This window comes from Gigantopelta aegis, chromosome 2 (genome assembly GCF_016097555.1).
Source record: "Gigantopelta aegis isolate Gae_Host chromosome 2, Gae_host_genome, whole genome shotgun sequence".
Classification (NCBI taxonomy): Eukaryota; Metazoa; Mollusca; class Gastropoda; order Neomphalida; family Peltospiridae; genus Gigantopelta; species Gigantopelta aegis.
This window is the reverse complement of record NC_054700.1, coordinates 42223554-42243637: the sequence shown is the minus strand read 5'-3', so window position 1 is coordinate 42243637 and position 20084 is coordinate 42223554. Positions and strand designations below refer to the sequence as shown.

Here is a 20084-nt window from a genome sequence, read left to right as displayed (position 1 = left end):
GTGGAACCTTTCATGGGAGATTTGTTTATATTACCAGATGTTTTTACAGTACCAATACTTTTGAATAAAATTGTAGTACAGGTACCTCAAATCAAACATGTTTCAAGCACAAGGCTACTTAACACAGTGGTACTATATGAAATAAAATTGCATGCATTTATTGCCCAGGTAAAATCATTTTTTTAACAACAAACAAGTTGTCATATTTATTACAAATGAACTTCAAAGTTTGACCCAGCTGGATGTTATTTGGTTTAGCGCTATCTAAAAGGACAAAAGTGCCTTTCAGAGTTATTCTACAGTTATCTCCCCTAGATCAGTTTATTATGATGTTTATTTTTCTGTTAGCACAGTCGTGTGCAGGAGGGTCTTAACTGGCAAGAGAAGTTTCTTGGTAGGGGTGGGGTGAACTTATTCCATCAGGACAATTAAAAACCTAGGGAGGGTTGGCCTCTTGACACCCCCCACCTGCACATGTGCATGGTCATCACCTTTATCATTAAATATCCAGATTTTATTATTTGGACCAACACATGCTAGTTGATTGATTTTGGATAACAAAATAGTCGTTATACTTAAAATATCATAAATGATTTATATTAAATCTGTTGGATTTTGTTGTTGTTTCTGTTGTGCCATGACAATTACATGGGTCTTTGATTTTCACGTAACACAGTTTTTGAAGTTAAAAGATAATAAATGGCATTAATGAGTGAAATTATCCACTTGCTCTACCAAGAAGCTATGTCATCATTAATACCATGTTTTTAAAAATTATTAATTAAAGTTCCTTTCAGTCATCTTGTAGTAATATGTTGGTTTCAACCAAGTAACCATAATTTGTTTTTTTTAACAATATCTCTTTATTTTAAATGAAGAGTGAAACTTGAGAAAAAATTATTTATTGATGGCAGCAACATAATTACAGTTCATTTCAAAATTTGGGTTTCCTAAAATGTTGACATTACTTTAATTAAAGTTCATTTCATAGTTTCTTTGGACTTCCTATAATATTAACATTACATTAATTAATGTTCATTAATTTTTATAGTTTATTTTGAATTCCAATGATGTTAAAATTACTTTGTGATTGTCGTTGTTAAATTAAGTGAAATATTTTGTGTTAAAAAATGTGTTGATTTACATATTGATCTATTTTCAGCTTGTGTATTGCATCATGAAATCTCACCTGCCAAGAATCCATTTTCTTAATCATATTCTAATAAGGTAAGCATGCCACAATTCCTTAAAACTGAAATTGAAAAAGTGATACAAAAATATAAAAACCTGTGATGTTCAAAATAAGTAAAGGATAACGTCAAACATATTACAATTAAGTTAATAAGAAATAATAATGTAATAATTATTATATATATATTATATATGAGTGGTAAAACCGAAGCAATTACGTGTATGTGACACACCATTGCTGTCAAATGGTTGTGCTTTTACCCCAGATTTTGTTTTATTTAAGTTCAGGCATGAGTGTTCCTAATGTTACAAGGTGGAGCATCTTATTATAAACTCACATAATAAAGTTCCTGTGCACCAAATAAAATGGTCTCAAATCAACTGCAAATTTGTAAATGGTTGAAATTTGACAAAGATTGTGACATTAATATAACAGCAAATCTTTTCATAATAATAACTAATTTTCCGTTGTTACCTTCACAGGATAAAGCCGATATCCTACATCATTAACTAGTTATTTATTCAATCATTTCAACTTATTTTCGTGCTTATATCCAGTTAAGGTTGAAGCATGCTGTCCTGGGCACTCACCTCAGCTATCTGGGCTGTCTGTCTAGGACAGTGTGTTAGTTGTTGTTGGTGGTTAGTGAGAGAGAAGAGGGTGTACTTGTCTTACACCTATCCATTGAGTTGTTAAAACTCGCTCAGGGTGGGAATCGGTATCGGGCTGCGAACCCAGTACCTACTAGCCTTATGTCCAATGGCGTAACCATGACTCCACCGAGGCCGGTACTAGTTATACAGGCAATCTTCCTTATAAGCACCCAAGGGACCAAGATATTATATCTGCCTCACTAAACACAATTTAATTTTTATTCATCCATTAATCAACTCAATTTGGGGGTGTACCCCCAGCATCCTCTCTCTGGATCTGTGCCTGTGTATACAGAGGAAAGAAGAAGGAAGGAAATGTTGTAATTAACGATGCACTCAACACATTTTATTTACGGTCATATGGCATCCGACATATGGTCAAGGACCACACAGATATTGTGGGAGGAAACCTACTGTCGCCACTTCATGGGCTACTCTTTTTTTATTAGCAGCAAGGCATCTTTTATATGCACCATCCCATAGACAGGATAGCACATACCACGGCCTTTGATGTACCAGTCACGGTGCACTGGCTGGAGTGAGAAATAGCCCAATGGATCCACCGACAGGGATCGATCCTAGACCGACCGCACATCAAGCGAACGCTTTATGACTGAGCTACGTCCCACCCCCCTGTATATACACACTACACTATGACTTTACCACGCCACACAGTAGGATTGTGTAGATATATAATATTGAAATGCAATAATCAGGTGTGTCTATTCCCAGGTTTGTTATCTTCATGTTATAACATTATGAGGATGGGGGAAGGAGTGAAACAATTATTGATGTTTTCTTGTGTCAAAAACAAAAGAAAGAAAATTTGCTATTGTACTTGGTGTATTGATCTTGAGAGGACTGATGGTTGTGTTATAATTATTAAGGCGGATTGTTCTATTAAGTTATATACAGAAATAGATTTTGTTTTCTAAATATTGGGTTTTCTGAGTGCAAAAATTCTCAAGTGGAACCTGGTATTGAGTAAGCTTTGGAAACAGAACAGTTCACGTAACTCTTGAATAATGCATGATAGTATTGAGTATAAGTTCTACAGATGAGACTGATAAAAGTATCTTTAAGTAAAAACAAGTATCTCACATACCACAAAGATTTTAACATGATTGAAACCTGTTGTAGACTGTCTACCTTAAATAACAATCACTTACTCATAAAGAGTGCTTTTTTGGAAAAACACATTCTTCAAACATATGCTGGGGGTGGATGCGTGGGCGGGGCAGGGCGGGACGTAGCCTGGTGGTAAATTACTCGCCTGATGTGCAGACGATCTGGGATCAATCCCCGTCATTGGACTCATAGGGTTATTTCTCATTCCAGCCAGTGTATTGCAAAGGTTGTGGTATGTGCTATCATGTCTGTGAGATGGTGCACATAAAAGATTCCTTGAAACTAATGGTACAGTATAGTGGGTTTCCTCTTTTCTATATATATATATATATATATATATATATATATATATATGCCTGTTCAAGACAGTTATTTTGGCTTTGCAAGCCTTACAAAGTTCCCCATTCTTACCATTTAGCAGAATATACTGTCTATCTTTCTGCCTGTCTGGGTGTGTGAGTGTGTTTTTTGCATTCTATATTTTAGCTGTCATTCCCCCCCCCCCCCCCCCCCCCCCAACTTGTATGGTCAATTAATACTACTTTGTAAGCTGAAGAAAAGTATTAAGTTGATTTTAAGTGGCCTATTTGGCGGAAGCAGATTTCCTCTCCTCACCCTTCACCAAGTTGGGAGAGACGTAGCCCAGTGGTAAAGCGCTCGCTTGATGCGTGGTCGGTTTGGGATTGATCCCCATCAGTGGGCCCATTGGGCTATTTCTCGCTCCAGCCAGTGCACCACGACTGGTACATCAAAGGCTGTGGTATGTGCTATCCTGTCTATGGGATGGTGCATATAAAGCCTAGATCGCTGACCAATCGGTCGTGTCTGAAATCCGTTCACACTATACGACGCGACTCAACTCAACTGAAAAAAAGTCTTGTTAATTACCCCTCTTTTAAAAATCTAAGATGAGTCCAACAAGACACTGGAGAGCTCGGGCTGCCATTGTTGACATGATGATGTTAAAACGACATAGCCTAAAGTGGCATGGTACTTGTGAATGGTGTTTTGTTATACATTATTGATGCCTGTCCCCAGCGACAATTCATTCACACACGTACCTGTATCTGTTTCAAATCGAAATAATGTACAATTTACATTATGTGCGAGAGAGAGACAGAGACAGAGAGAGCCGAGGGAGGGGGAGAGAGTCAGTCACGGGCGCCTGAAGTGAGTGGCAGGAATCTGAAAATAATAGGAGGGACAGTTAATACATTACTGGCACATCCAATTGTTGGCACCTTCCGACAGGACTAATTTTCTTCTGATCATGCTGACCAGTGACGTATTTCATTCATGAGACAATACTTTCAAAATGCTTTAAATTCACCACTCGAGATGTATCCAAGTAATAAGAACCCCCAACTATTCACTAGTATTTTAAAAGCTCCTTTTCAGACGACCTCCTCCCATAATCGTGTGACCTTCTGTAACGCATATGCCACTACTTGAAAATTATGTAACATTCAATGCACAACCTCTCCCAAAAGACATATTGACTAATATTATAAGATTTTGTATTTATGTTTGTTTGGTCATAATACCACTGGATAGAAAATCATCAGTTAAAAAACACAACAGCAATGATTAGTTGCATTTTAATTTATAAATAAATATGGTAAAATTATTTTTAAAACATGACATATAACTCATGACAAACACCTCCATTCCCATGTTTCGTAACACCTCCATGAAATCCTTTCCCCTCCCCACTAGAATGTTACTCAGCCTAATTCATGAACGGACCCTTGTACGAGGGTCCACTTAATCTGAGAGATGAGACTACGGAATAAGAAACGAGTTAGTATTTACCGGTAAGCATAACTGGGTGTTTGCCATATGCACAATTATCCACAAATAGGTTTAACCCCCCCCCCCCCCCCACACACACACACGACACACAAAATTCCAAACAGAAGAGTAGCCAAAAAGATAAGAAGAACCCCCCCCACACACACACACACACAAATTAAAAAACCCTTACCCACCACACATTTACACTGTAAATTGTCTAGTAACATGACTTACGGTATTTAATATATATATATATATATATATATATATATATATATATATAGGTTCCACCCAGGGTCCGAGGAGAGTATTTAGAGGGGTGGGGGGCTACAGGGAATTTGAGGCATACTTCCTCAATAAAAGTTTGACTTTCAGGCGTTCTAGTACAGTATTCTCAGCCAGAGAACAATAACAGGGGAAATGCGGGCAAGAGGGCATGGATCCCGCCCCCTCCCGCGTTCTGCACTCATAACATCTTCTTTTCAAATCTGATGGTTTCGAAAAATGACGACAACATGAACTATATATTTATCAGAATTCCTTTATGGTTCCCATGGATGCTTAAAATAATGTTTTAATAATACTGATCAACACGGTGTAAATACCAGCCTCAATAGGCCTAAAATGGTGACCACAGTTAAAGACAGAACAAATGTTGCGAACCATTCTGAATCATGGCGTATGGGGACTCTTTGATTTAGGGGGGCTGGAGGGGTTGATTTGCCCGAAATTTTACCCAGATAAAAACTGCCCGAATTTTTCCAACTGTTTTGCCTGAATTTGGGGGGGGGGGGGGGCAATTGCCCCCCCCCCCGGGTCATACGCCCATGTTCTGAATTATATTCTTTTTTTTAGAAGAAAAAAAATATCTCATCCCATGTTAATCAATGGCAAAAATTGTTTGTGTACATCGCCCAGCCTGTTTTCATAGTTATGCAGGTGGCGCTACAGTGGTGACTGCGAAGGGGTCTATTCCTCTGTCCAGAATAATTCCGCCATTGTAACTTTTATGTCACATGATGAAATGTAGACATTCCATTGGATACCGGTAGACATCAGTTGTATAGCGTCGTGTAAACCGTTTACACGACGCGACAGTCGCGTCGCGTCGTAGACCCGTTCACACTATACGACGGCCGTCGCCTGCGACTGAACATGTTCGGTCATGTCAAATGCAGTCGGCCGACTGAAAATCAGTCGCCGACGGCTGATTTTTCAATACACACTACATGACGCGACTCAACTGTTGAGTTGAGTTGGGTCGCATCATATAATGTGATATAGGCTTAAAAGATCCCTTGCTGCTAATGGAAAAAGAGTAGCCCATGTAGTGGCGATAGCGGGTTTCGTCTCTCAATATCTGTGTGGTCCTTAACCATATGTCTGATGCCATATAACTGTAAATAAAATGTGTTGAGTACATCATTAAATAAAACATTTATTTCCTTCCTTCCCTTCACCAAGTATAAAACATAACTACTGTGAAACCTGTCTAAACCACATCACCCCAGGTACCATGACACTTTTTGACAGTTTTGCCAGGATTGTGATTTATTCAGGGTCCAGTTTAGATAGGTTTCATTGCATATATATGAATCAATGAGCTGTTGTTTAAATGTGCTGCAGTGTCATTTAACAAACCTTCCTTTCCTTTTAAACTATTGCACCTCAGGTGAGCACTATAACCACAGAGCTATATTCGCACTCAGTGTATGTTCAGGTACGCTGTAACAATCAGGTGAAAATCATTGACAGGTATCTCACAGGTGGTACTGGCTATAGTCGACCCCAGAGACACAGAGTTGGCATACCACACCTGACACTGGGAATCATAGGTGACCACCAGTCATTCTTGGCGGGTCTGTCTTCCCCTTGATGTCACCTGCTTCACGTTAATGGTAAACCTTGGGGATCTCCCAAAAAACACCTGATTGGTGAATAGCGAAAGACTACAGAGTCTGATTGGTTGGTAATAAAGGGCAATCGAGATCAGATACCACCTCTGTTGTTTTATATCTTGTTTTTTTACGAGTCGCAGATGATGTTTTATGACATGTGAAAACAATTATCAGATTGTGTGGTTTCAGTTGTATGATACCTGAGGTCAGCCAGCCTTAGAAACAGCCTGCTCAATGCAGATTGTTTAAATAAACAAACAAAAACAAAATACACTTGTTATTTTAGTTATATCATCTTCATTTTTGTATTACTGTCTTCAATATGCAGTAAAACCCCACATAACTGTAATTCCCTTAAAACTGAATGTTTTTCATGGTTCCGTTTTAAGTTACAGTATAACCTCTATAAACAGGATACCCATTAAACTAGACTGTTTACTTGGTACTCTTGTTTAGACTGATTTTACTGTATTAAAAAGAATCAATAAAACAAAGAGAGAAAGCTGTCAAAGGAACATATTGTTAAGAATGGTGTAAATTGTATCAGTTATTACATTGAATATATGGGGATGATGGGATGTGAGGTCATCATATATAGATTCTGTGTTATTTCATAATTCATATACTTAATCTGCTCATAAAAAAGGGGCGGGATTTAGCTCAGTCAGGTGAGGTTCTTGTGTTGCTGGATCGAACCCCCATGGTGGACCGATTCCCATCCAACCCATTCCAACCAGTGCACCACAACTGGCCAAAGGCGATGGTATGTACTTTTTTGCCTATAGGAAAGTACATATAAAAGATCCCTTGCTGCTAATGGAAAAATGTAGCGGGTTTCCTCTGATGAATGACCAAATGTTTGACATCCAATAGCCGATGATAAATGTGCTTTAGTGGTGTCATTAAACGAAACAAACTTTAACTTTTGCTCATAAAAAAGTGTGGACTTTATTAGGGCATGTAATGTATATACTGGAAGATATTTATTTTTTATGTTTTATGTTTTATTTCAATATTTTCTACAATTACACTGTTAATAGAATAATATGTTTTACCATATAATATCTTACATTTTAAGTGCAATCAAAGTATGTGATATTTTTCAGATCACATACTTTAAGAATTTGATAACTTTGCAAATTAGATGTAAATTAATCGAGGTCACAGCACTAGGTTTATTGACCTTTAAGCAAACGTACTTAGGTGACACTCCATAAATGATGTATGCATTCATAGTCATGAAATAAAAACATTTCAGTAGCAATTTTACACTGAAAGCTGTCCAGAGTTCAGAAAACAAAAAACATTGAGCCCTAGTTTATTTTGATTTAAGGACATCCAAAATGACGTCATTTCAGTATGACATCATTTTCTTTCAAAAATACACCACGCCATATATTCTTACATCATTTGAATATCTAGTAATGGCGGACTGGAATTAAAGTTGCGTGTTCAGTTGTATTTAGCTTGAGATTATATGATAAAGAGATTATTACCATTGTATGTTTCGGTATCATCAATATCATGTATTAGGAATAAAAATAATGTATTATGCTCGCCAGAGGCTCACATAATACAATTTTCATTCCTAATATATGATACTGACGATCCTGAAAAACACTGGTAATAACCTCTATTTTTCATGATTATGAGGTTTGTGAAGACTTTACAAACAAAACTGAAATTCCATCTCACTACAGTGACACCTCTTTGTCTCTCCCTGTCTCTTTGTGGTCTCACTCTGTCTCTTTTAATCTCATTCTGTCATTGTTCTCTCTCTCTCTCAGGGCCATATAAAGGATTAATACAATAATACAATTTTTATTCCTAATGTATGATATTGACAATACCAAAAAAACACTGGTAATAACCTCTATATATTTCCATTAATTTTTGAATTATATCAATTTTGCAGTGACTTTGACACATTGCTTTATTGCATTTTACTATATCTGTCAGTCATTTTTTGCTATTATTATACTGTTGCACTATTACGACAAAGCTCCGGTCAACCACATTGGTTATGTGTTGATAATTCAGAAAGTCTGTGAGACTGTGACTATATAAACACAGATGTCATGAGGAGAAACTCTCACACACTGAATAATGGTAAAGTGTTCCGTGATAATCTTCTTGTTATATAAAGCATGATTTATACATTCTATAAATCTAATGAGATCTGCTAAAAATAGTAACTAGATGAAAGAAGGATTAAGTTGATAAATGTCTTGTGAATGTCTCAGTTAATCAGTGGTACGTTTAGTATTATCATGGTTCTCATTTATGTAATACAGAAAGGAAATGGCATTTATGTTGCAGATGTAATCTGCACCTGGTATGTCTCTCTCTCTCTCTCTCTCTCTCTCTCTCTCTCTCTCTCTCTCTCTCTCTCTCTCTCTGTGGGAGGGTGAGTGTGTTTGGTGTGATGGGTGTGTGTGTCATGTGTGAGTTTGTGTGCAAGTGTGTGTGTTTGTATGTATGCGAGAGTGAGTGTAATGTGTGTGTGTGTGTGTGTGTGTGTGTGTGTGTGTGATGTATGAATGTATGAATGTATGGATGGAGGTAGGTAAGTATGTAGGTATTAAAGAAGTTTGGTATGGCAGACCATGTTCGTGTTCATGTGCGTTTTAGCAAATGTTTACTAAAACATCAGTTTGTGTGATATATGTTCCCTGCCAATACATATAAACCATCATTAATACATAGGAGCAAAAACATATGTACATATATGACTATAAACCTATTCAAATATTATCATTTAGGTTTTGTAGAACTCAATTCAACGGTTTTATGGTACTTAGAAGTTGCATAGCTTACTCATTTCAACATAGAACTCTCCTTGGTTTGTTTTTTTCTGCTTTATAACCACTTTCTTCCAGAAAATATTTTGAAAGTACATAATAAAAAAAAACAGACTGTAGGTGCCCCATATTTGGTGGTTGTATGTTTTGAGATTGGACACTGCATTTTAAGCATTTTGCCAAATATTAAAACAGTAGTTCGTTTACTATAGTCTATCTAAAAAAATACTAAAATATTTCCCATTCATTTACAATGTTAGTGTACGTAAATGGAAAAACCCCTGTGATAAAACAAAAAGAGTACTGGCTCCAACCCAGAGTGGATGTCAATGGCAACACCAGGAATGTGCAATGGAGACTTTGAAAAACATATTTTATTTAGCTGTACTCAAACAAATTAATGTATTATTTTGTTTTTATTATAGTTTTTTTTTTAAAGGATGCATGGCCTCAAAATGTCCTATATATACTGAGCTATAGATTTTATTTGAGGGTACTGCTGTATTACATTTTACTTTAACAAACTTTATATTTTACTGCTATCGCCATACCTTAATATTTGCAAATATTACATTAACAGGTATCATTGAATTCTTTAGAAGTTAATCTTATCACAGGTTATTGTGAAAAGATAGGATGTGGTCAACTGTTTAATTTACATGATTTAGCTTTTTCGTCATGAGTATTGGGAGCACAAAATTATATTTGTCCATGGCTTGTCTTTCCATTAATATATTTGCATCATTTTTATTACCTCCATTTATCAGTCTTGCATTCATCTGTTCATTCTGTCTGTTCATTCCATCTAGCTATCTATCCATCCATTCATCCATCTACTTATCCATCCATCCATTCATCCATCAATCCATCAGGCCAGCCATCCATTTAGCCATCCATCCCTGCATCAATCTCTCCATCCCTGCATCCCTGCATCCCTCCCTCCCTCCCTCCCTCCCTCCCTCCCTTCCTCCCTCCATCCATCCCTCCATCCATCCATCCATCCCTCCCTCCATCCATCCCTCCATCCATCCACCCATCCATCCACCCATCCATCCATCCATCCATCCATCAGGCCAGCCAGCCAGCTATCCCTCCATCCATCCATCCATCCATCCATCCACCCATCCATCCATTCATCCATCCATCCATCAGGCCAGCCAGCCAACCATTTAGCCATCCATCCCTCCATCTCTCCATCCATCCCTCCATCCATCCATCCTTCCATCCATCCCTCCATCCATCCATCCATCCTTCCATCCATCCATCCATCCCTCCATCTATCCCTCCATCCATCCGTCCATCCACCCATCCATCCGTCCATCAGGCCAGCCAGCCATCCACCCATTTAGCCATTCATCCATCTGTCCATCTGTCCATCCCTCCATCTGTCCATCCCTCCATCCGTCCATCTGTCCATCCCTCCCTCCATCCATCCATCCATCTGTCCATCCATCCATCCATCCATTCTTCCATCCCTCCATCCATCCATCCATCAGGCCATCCACCCATTTAGCCATCCATCTATCTGTCCATCTGTCCATCCATCCATCCATCTGTCCATCTGTCCATCCATCCATCTGTCCATCTGTCCATCCCTCCCATCCATCCATCCCTCCCTCCCTCCATCCATCCCTCCCTCCATCCATCCATCCATCCATCCTTCCATCCATCCCTCCCTCCATCCTCCATCCATCCATCCATCCATCCCTCCCTCCATCTATCCCTCCATCCATCCATCCATCTATCCGTCCATCCACCCATCCATCCATCCATCAGGCCAGCCAGCCAGCCAGCCATCCACCCATTTAGCCATTCATCCATCTGTCCATCTGTCCATCCCTCCATCTGTCCATTCCTCCATCCGTCCATCTGTCCATCCCTCACTCCATCCATCCAACTGTCCATCCATCCATCCATCCATCCATCCTTCCATCCATCCATCGATCCATCCAGCCATCCATCCAGCCATCCATCCATCAGGCCAGCCAGTCAGCCATCCACCCATTTAGCCATCCATCCATCCATCTGTCCATCTGTCCATCCCTCCATCCATCCATCCCTCCATCCATCCTTCCATCCATCCTTCCATCCATCCATCCATCAGGCCATCCAGCCATCCACCCATTTAGCCATCCATCTATCTGTCCATCTGTCCATCCATCCATCTGTCCATCTGTCCATCCATCCATCTGTCCATCTGTCCATCCCTCCCATCCATCCATCCCTCCCTCCATCCATCCTTCCATCCATCCTTCCCTCCCTCCCTCCCTCCCTCCCTCCCATCCATCCACCCATCCATCCATCTATCTGTCCATCTAGCCATCCATCCATCTATCCACCCTTCCATCCATCCATCCATTCATTTATCCCAGTTCTGGTGCAAAACAAATCAAAATATTTTATAAAAAAAAAAAATCATTTTAGGAAAGCAAAATTGTAACTTAAGTTTATATTTTCAAAGTTAACACTCCCAGTTTTATTAACTGTATTGTAATTGTGCTAACGTTGTCGATGACTGTGATCATCAAGTCAACTATTAGATATAAAACCCAGCCTATCCAATTAGTTTGAACTATTTCGTTAAATAAATTTAACTAACTGTATCCACAGTCGCAAACTTGAACTATTTAGTCCTTGTAGTACTATTAAACACTAAAACAGTAATTGTTTGACATACTTAGGGTGTGCAATGTTAAATATTTGTTTTAATTAACAAATTGAAATTTATTTTCATTTGGGTTAATGATTTGCATTCTTTGAAATCCACCACCATTTGAGATACTAGTACTCTTAAGGCAGCACTACACAATGCGAGTATCTCATACAAGAATAGTCGGTTGCATAGCAACCGATGATTTGGATGAAAATTGTAATGTTTGTCTTATTACAAACAGCTACTCTCCTGTTTGTTATCATGTCGTGTTGCTTCATCTTTAGGCCATTCATACAAATAAATTGCTGCACCCACTAATCATTTAAAAGATCATAGTTTCAAGTTCATTGTACTCATAATTTTTCTTCTTCTTTTTTCCCTACTTTTTTTTCCAAAATAATATTTAATTAATTTTTTTTTTTTTTTTAAATAAATAATATGTGAATTGAGTATTAAACACATATACAGCAATGCATTATAATCATGACTTGTGACAAATGATGTTCCTTGGTCTGTGGTAAGTTCAGTGTATTTAATGTGGTTGATTTAGTACCTTTGAAAACAACTGAATGCACACTTAACACATGCAGTGCGGTCGTTCAGGTTACCGAGAGGTTACCACATGTAAGAAAAGTAGAGAACGGTGATTCGTTCTCGACAAAAAATTCAACTGTAGTTTCGTTTCCGAAGGTAAACCAGGCAATGCATTCCGGACTTCTGCATTTCATTTTCTCGTAAGGAATTGCATCGCTGTTCACCCGCACTTGTGCAATTGCAAACAGTTATAGTCATTTCACGTTTAAGCAGTGTCCACTAGATGAATTTACTTCCGCATTTCGTTTTTTCGTACGAAATTGCACCGATGTTCGTGCGCACTTGTGCAATTGCAAAGCAATTTCGGCAACCCGCGTTTAAGCAGCGCCCGCTAGATAAATTTACTTCCAGATTTTGTTTCTCGTACCAATGTTCACGTGCACTGATACAATTTCAGAATCCTACCTATAAAGTAGTGATAAATGAATAACAAATTTACTAGTTTTACTAATCAACCTGTACACATCTAAGCGATTGAACGGTAATGTGAACGTGATCAATTGCACTAAAAATTTCACATTTCAAGAATATTTATTTTTTTATTGTAGTATGATAAAATAAGATAAAATAAAAAAAAGAACACGTATTTGCATCAATTTATTCATTCAGTTGTTCAGTTATTAAATATGAGTCACATACTTGTAAAGAATTACATGTAATACATTAAGAACAGTGATAAGGTAAAGAATGCATCATAAATACATGCATACTACAATAATCATCTGGCACACATGTAAGGGTGTTAAAAGTAGTAGTAACAGGAATTCAATTCTAACTACTGGCCTTGGTGGCATCGTGGTTAGGCCATCGGTCTACAGGCTGGTAGGTACTGGGTTCGGATCCCAGTCGAGGCATGGGATTTTTAATCCAGATACCGACTCCAGAAACCCTGAGTGAGTGCTCCGCAAGGCTCAGTGGGTAGGTGTAAACCACTTGCACCGACCAGTGATCCCTGGTTCAACAAAGGCCATGGTTTGTGCTATCCTGCCTGTGGGAAGTGCAAATAAAAGATCCCTTGCTGCTAATCGGAAAGAGTAGCCCATGCAGTGGCGACAGCGGGTTTCCTCTCCAAATCTGTGTGATCCTTAACCATATGTCTGACGCCATATAACCGTAAATAAAATTTGTTGAGTGCGTTGTTAAATAAAACATTTCTTTCATTTCTAACTTTAATATAGTTGTGGTAACCCATAGGTTATCAGGCTATATTTTGTGGTAACCTGTAAATGATGCCAGCAGTGGTAAAGTGCTCACCTGATGCGAGATCGGTCTGGGATCAAACCCTGTCGGTGGGCCCATTGCAGGCCAAACATCGGTTCCGTGCCTTGTGATCATGGGAACCCATCGGAAACTCTTTTTAGGTTCTGATGAATAGTCATACTCTACCTAATAATCATGGAAAACTACATTTCAGTGCATTTGGCTATTTCTTGTTTCAGCCGGTGTACCACGACTGGTATATCAAAGGCTGTGGGATGGTGCATATAAAGATTCCCTGCTACTGATAGAAAAATGTAACAGGTTTCCTCTCTAAGACTATATGTCAAAATTACCAAATATTTGACATCCAATAGCTCATGATTAATAAATCAATGTGCTTTAGTGGTGTCGTTAAACAAAACAAACTTGAACACATGCAACACATTAATGTTGTCTCGCTCCTATCAGCTTTCTCCCCTCTTCCTCCAGCCTCCCCCAACCTGCATTAGATTGAACTTCAATGATTTTTATAGCACAGGATAAAAAAATGAATGCATTTTTTTACTGGTTTCTGAGTCACATGTATTGTAGTGTATACCACTTGGACTGAAACCTTTTTTTTATATACCCTTTCATTAGTGACCACAGCACAGCATGTTGGCCACGGAGCAGTGCCCTATTGAAATAATTCTAGTGTTATGGTTTTTCTCCAATTTTACATGATCTGACAAATATACTACGTCCAGCTTATGATGCATATACTGTACACCCGACACCTGAACACAATTCATATCTGTCCATTGATGAAACATGTATACCATACTTTAAACCTTCTCAAGCAAAACACACACCCTATACTCTCGGCCATACAAACTGTGCTTCCTGTGAAGTTGAAACAGTTTGCTGAAAACTTCACTGAACATTTAGCTTTGGGCATATTAACCCCGGCCTTTGTGTGTGGCTGACCCTTCCGTCCAGGTAAGTGGACATATCAAAGATGGGAAATGAAGCGTTCTTTATTAAGACGTGAGCACGACCGGACTGCGCGTCCATTGTGCGGCCTCTCACTTTATCTTACGGAGACCATCATTGGTTTAATATGTATGAAACATAAATTGGACAGTCCGCGAGTCATAAAGACTAAAAGTGTCGAGATAAAAAGAACAAGCTTTTGGTTGTTGTGCGAGATAATTTCGGCCCCTGCTGGACTTGTGGAAGTTAATGCGATCAGATTAGACAAATCTCTGTGATGTGTGAACGTTCTTGTTTGTTTGGTGTTTATAGTCCAGACCACAGCATTGTCATGATAAAATTGTCTTTTATTAAATGAGCAGTCTATATTTCTGAATATTATGTGAGTTGGGTCTTTATAATCCTAACCACAGCATTGTTGTGACAAAATTGTCTTTATTAAATGGGCAGACTATATTTCTGAATATTATGTGGGTGGGTCTTTATAGTCCCAACCACAGCATTGTCGTGACAAAATTGTCTTTATTAAATGGGCAGACTATATTTCTGAATATTATGTTCGTTGGTCTTTATAGTCCCAACCATAGCATTATTGTGACAAAATTGTCTTTATGGAATATTAAATGGGCAGACTATATTTCTGAATATTATGTGGGTGATGGATTTGTAGAGATTACAGTTTACAGTTTGAACAGTATCATAGCCATTAATTTTTTTTCTTACATTGTAAATAAACAAAGTTGTTAATGAAATGAAGAGTGAACTATAAACCTAAAACACATCCTTAAAAGCTTAAGTTTCTTTACAAAGCGTAATATATTTGTGGTTGGTTGTGTAATCAATCACCTCACAAGTGATCTCCAGGGTTTTTCCCATCCCAACCGGTGCCCAACAACTGGTACATCAAAGTCTGTGGTATATACTGTGCTGTCTTGTGCATTTAAAATATCCCTTGCTGCTGTTGGGTGCATTTCATCTTTCATTCTAAAATAAGTGTGAAAACAATTATATGTGTTTGGCACCAAAATAACCGTAGTTTAAAATTTGCTGAGTTTGTGCATTAAAAATAGTCCTTTTCTTTTCCCTAATGTCTGCAGCAAGCCTTTGTGTACTGTTGTTCCTAGAAGGAACTCTGGCTATGTTGGAGTTCCTTCTGAAGATGGATGGTCCTGAAGTCTATGTTCATGATGTGTCTATTATGTATCCTATCCTGTATGTTTTTCCTTTGATACTTTTGATTCGACTTGTATACTGCCTCATGTTAAAACTGAGATGAATACAGCTGTAATGTTTGACGAACAGTAACTGTATTGTTATCTCTTAAAAAAAAGAAAAAAAGAAGACCTATGTACATATACTTCAGAAATATTTATGGAAATAAAAATACAACAATGCTTGTTTACACAGCATGACATTGATTTTTCTATCCATTCTTTTTGCAATACCGTACTTTAACAATTTATTTTTAGTCTTTTATGACTTAATTCATAGTAAATCTTTTCCAGACGTACAGTATTCCAGTTTCACTGGACACTGTCACCATGATGAAGTTATTTTTATGACATTTCACAAGACTAATCGGGCTCAAATGGTTGCTTCCTAATGTCACTAATGTCACCGACTTTTACGGGACTGTTGACCAGCTGGAGCCTGAGTTTGTTCACGGTGGCTCACTTAATGACTTAGTGTCGGCATTAGAGGGTAGTTAACCCACTAGGTGTGTTACAGCAGTTAACTTACGGGTGTAAAGTGGACATGCTGTATTGTAGCATTGGTATACGTGCTAACAACATGGATGTGGGATATTGTACCATTGGTACAGGTGTTAACAAATGTTCCTGACCAACGTTTTAAATGGGAATAATAATTTAAAAAATTACCACTGAGAACAAGACAAGAAAGTTAATAATAGTATGTGAAGGTTATTTGCATAATTATTTAATGTTGGTGAGAATGGATACGTTGTGAGTTAAATACCTATGTCAACAAGCATTCTGAGAGTACTGCTAAAGCAATACATGTCCCTGACCGATCCAACAAATTTTTGTATCTCCTAAATTCAAGGGCTATAACTGAAAAATTGGTAAATTTCCATGAAAGTCAATCTTTATTTGTAACAGTATATGATAAATCTATACACAAAATTTTCAGCTCCATATCTCAAGGCATTATGAAAAAACAATTGGAAAACTATAGGTGGGACAGACAGATGAATGTACAGAATAACAGAGATGAAACCTATAGTCCCCTCCGGTTGGACCGGTAGGACTAATAACTAAGATATTGTAGTGGAGTAATTTGAATTATTTTCCACACTGGTAGAGCTAGTGACTATGAATGTCTGTAGGATTGATGTCCCCTTCCAGTTCCATCTATTGCCAACAAATGGTCCAAGATGAAAATCGTCTGGATTTTTCTGTAGTTCCAGATTTTAGTGCTAATTAAAAACTGTTCTTTGAACAAAACAAAACAAAAACAACAAAATACCCCCCCCCCCCCCCCCCCCCAAAAAAAAAAAATCTCCACCAAAAACCCCTCACTGTTAACAAGGAACTCTTTACTTTTTAAGACTGTACAAAGTTTTTTTTGCTTATTGTTCAGAGTTGTAGTTGATAAGTTCTCTGATATTGTCCTGTTTATAACAGACCAGGGTGCACAAAAAGGGAATGAAAGAAGGAAATGGTTTATTTAATGACGCACTTGACACATTTTATTTATGGTTATAATGGCATCAGACATATCGTTAAGGACCACACAGATATTGAGGGAGGAAACCCACTGTCGCCACTTCATGGGCTACTTTTCTTGATTGGCAGCAAGGGATCTTTTATATGCACCATCCCACAGACAGGCTAGCACATACCATGGCCTTTGATGTACCAGTCATGGTGCACTGGCTGGAGTGAGAAATAGTCCAATGGACCCACTGACGGGGCTCGATCCCAAATCAACCGTGCATCAAGCGAGCACTTTATCACTGGGCTAAGCACAAAAAGGAAGGAAGGAAGGAAATGTTTTATTTAATGACGTACTCAACACATTTTATTTGCGGTTATATGGTGTCGGACATATGGTTAAGGACCACACAGATATTGAGAGAGGAAACCTGCTGTCGCCACTTCATGAGCTACTCTTTTCGATTAGCAGCAAGGGATCTTTTATATGCACTATCTCACAGACAGGGTAGCACATAACACAGCCTTTGATATACCAGTCATGGTGCACTGACTGGAACGAGAAATAGCCCAATGAGTGAGCTCTGTACCACTGGGCTATGTCCCGCCCCAAGCACAAAAAGGAGGTCACAACCTAAAATAGGTTATGACCATCAGTATAGAGGATCATGGATTCAAAGTAAAAACTTAAGACAAATTGTGTACTACAGTGAAACCTGTCTAAACCGGATGACAGCGGGGACCTAATATTTATCCGATTTAGACAGCATTCAGTGTTTTAAAGGGTCACGTTGTAGAATTAAAAGAATTAAGGATCTTGAAACTTGATCAGTTTTGACAGGATTCTGGTTTGTTCAGGGTTTGGTTTGGACAGGTTTCACTGTGTATGTAAAAAAAAGAAAAAGGTAGCCTATAATAATTTTAATTTATTACCGTATTTAGAAATAATAGGTTTTCATAACAAAAAATTCAAAATCTAGGATGCATCGAGTGTTGAAAATGAGATCCCAGTCAGAAAGGCTTAAATATTGTCTCAGTCATGTGTCACGTTTACTATATGTTTAACACATTGTCCATTAATCAAACCATGTTCTTTGGTGTCATTATACTAAAATATTCAATTATATAAAAAATAAATTTAAATCTGATTCACTGTGCAATATGAAATGTTTCAACATGCAGTCAGTTTCTCAGTGACAGATGTATAGATGTGAAGTGGTGCTTTTCTCTCAAGACTTTTAAAAACGGTTGACTGAGACAGTTGTGTGTGCACAGGGAGTCTCTTCATTAATATTAAACCAATGCAATTAAAAATCATGACGACATGTCAGCAGATTAACCTTTTTGTCAACCCTCTTGGCCGTTGGGCCAATAGAATAAAAGCACTCTTTAAACTTTGGAGTTTGTGGAGAGCAGTATTTATAATCATTTTTCATTGGGTTTTTCTTTCAAGGCGAACTATTGGGCAAGGCGAAGGTTGATCTCTCTTTACTGGCCTCTCACCTTTTGACTTCACTCAGGAAGCCAGCACAATGCAGTGTTCACCAAACGTTGGCCATTTATTATAGTACATGAAGAAAAAAAACAGTCTTTTCAAAGAGAAATAATTAATATTTCAACTTGATGACCCATAGATAGCATAAATACTAAGATTTTTTTCATTCTCAAAGCTTTAATATCTTTGGTTTCGTCCACTATACTCGACCTTGGATTAAATAGGTTTATTTAGAGTAAAACATCAACCCAGTGTTCCCAGGTGTTTGATTAAAGTTTTGTAATGTATTTATTCATACAGTTGAAATAGCATGAATGGAACTTGAGATATATGAATGGAACTTTTTTGCTTTCTTTTTTTTAAAGCATTTTAGATTGTTTTCTACATTTTCAAAGAGTCAGAATAGCATGAATGGAACACAAATGTTTTTGTTGTAGTATATTTTGTTTTACCTTGGTTGAACAGGCTGAATTAAAGCTGCATAATGTCAGTTATTTATTATTTTATGTTTTAACAATATACTCATATACTTGTATAGTTTCTCACCAATCTGATTAAGATTAGGTCTACTGGGTCTAACCAGTAGATCTAACAGCATTGCGTGGACTCCCATGTCCAGGTGATATTTTATCTATAAATAACAATTTAAATATCGACCAATTACACTTTGCCTTTTATAGCGTTATTCGGGAGCATACAAATTCAAAAAATATCAGGCGAGACTATTTATGCAATAGGCGAACTTGTTGGTAAATTTCAACATCGAAAAACAGGGGGAAAAGTGCAGTAATAAACTTTGGATTGTATACTAGTATAAACAGATTTTATGGCTATACCATCACGGGGTCTTTTCCGTCTTGAAATGAATTTTATATAAAATTTTATAGTGCAGTTAATTTCCGGCATACTTCGTAATTCACCTGAATTATTTCGTGTACCCTTGGCATAATCCCGAATGTTTTCAAATTCTTTTCAAATCACTGGCATGATTTTGCAAGTAAGGTTTTGATTGGTTGAATGAAAGGTCAG

The 20084-nt window shown here is 37.8% G+C and overlaps 1 long non-coding RNA gene across 1 annotated transcript in view; it reads left to right on the top strand.

Moving 5' to 3' along the window:
• Positions 1-20084, top strand: part of LOC121378380 — a 35355-nt gene that overhangs the window by 2369 nt on the left and 12902 nt on the right. The window contains exon 2 of the long non-coding RNA XR_005958720.1: positions 1163-1227. This is a non-coding gene — a long non-coding RNA (uncharacterized LOC121378380). The remainder of the gene's footprint in view (positions 1-1162; positions 1228-20084) is intronic.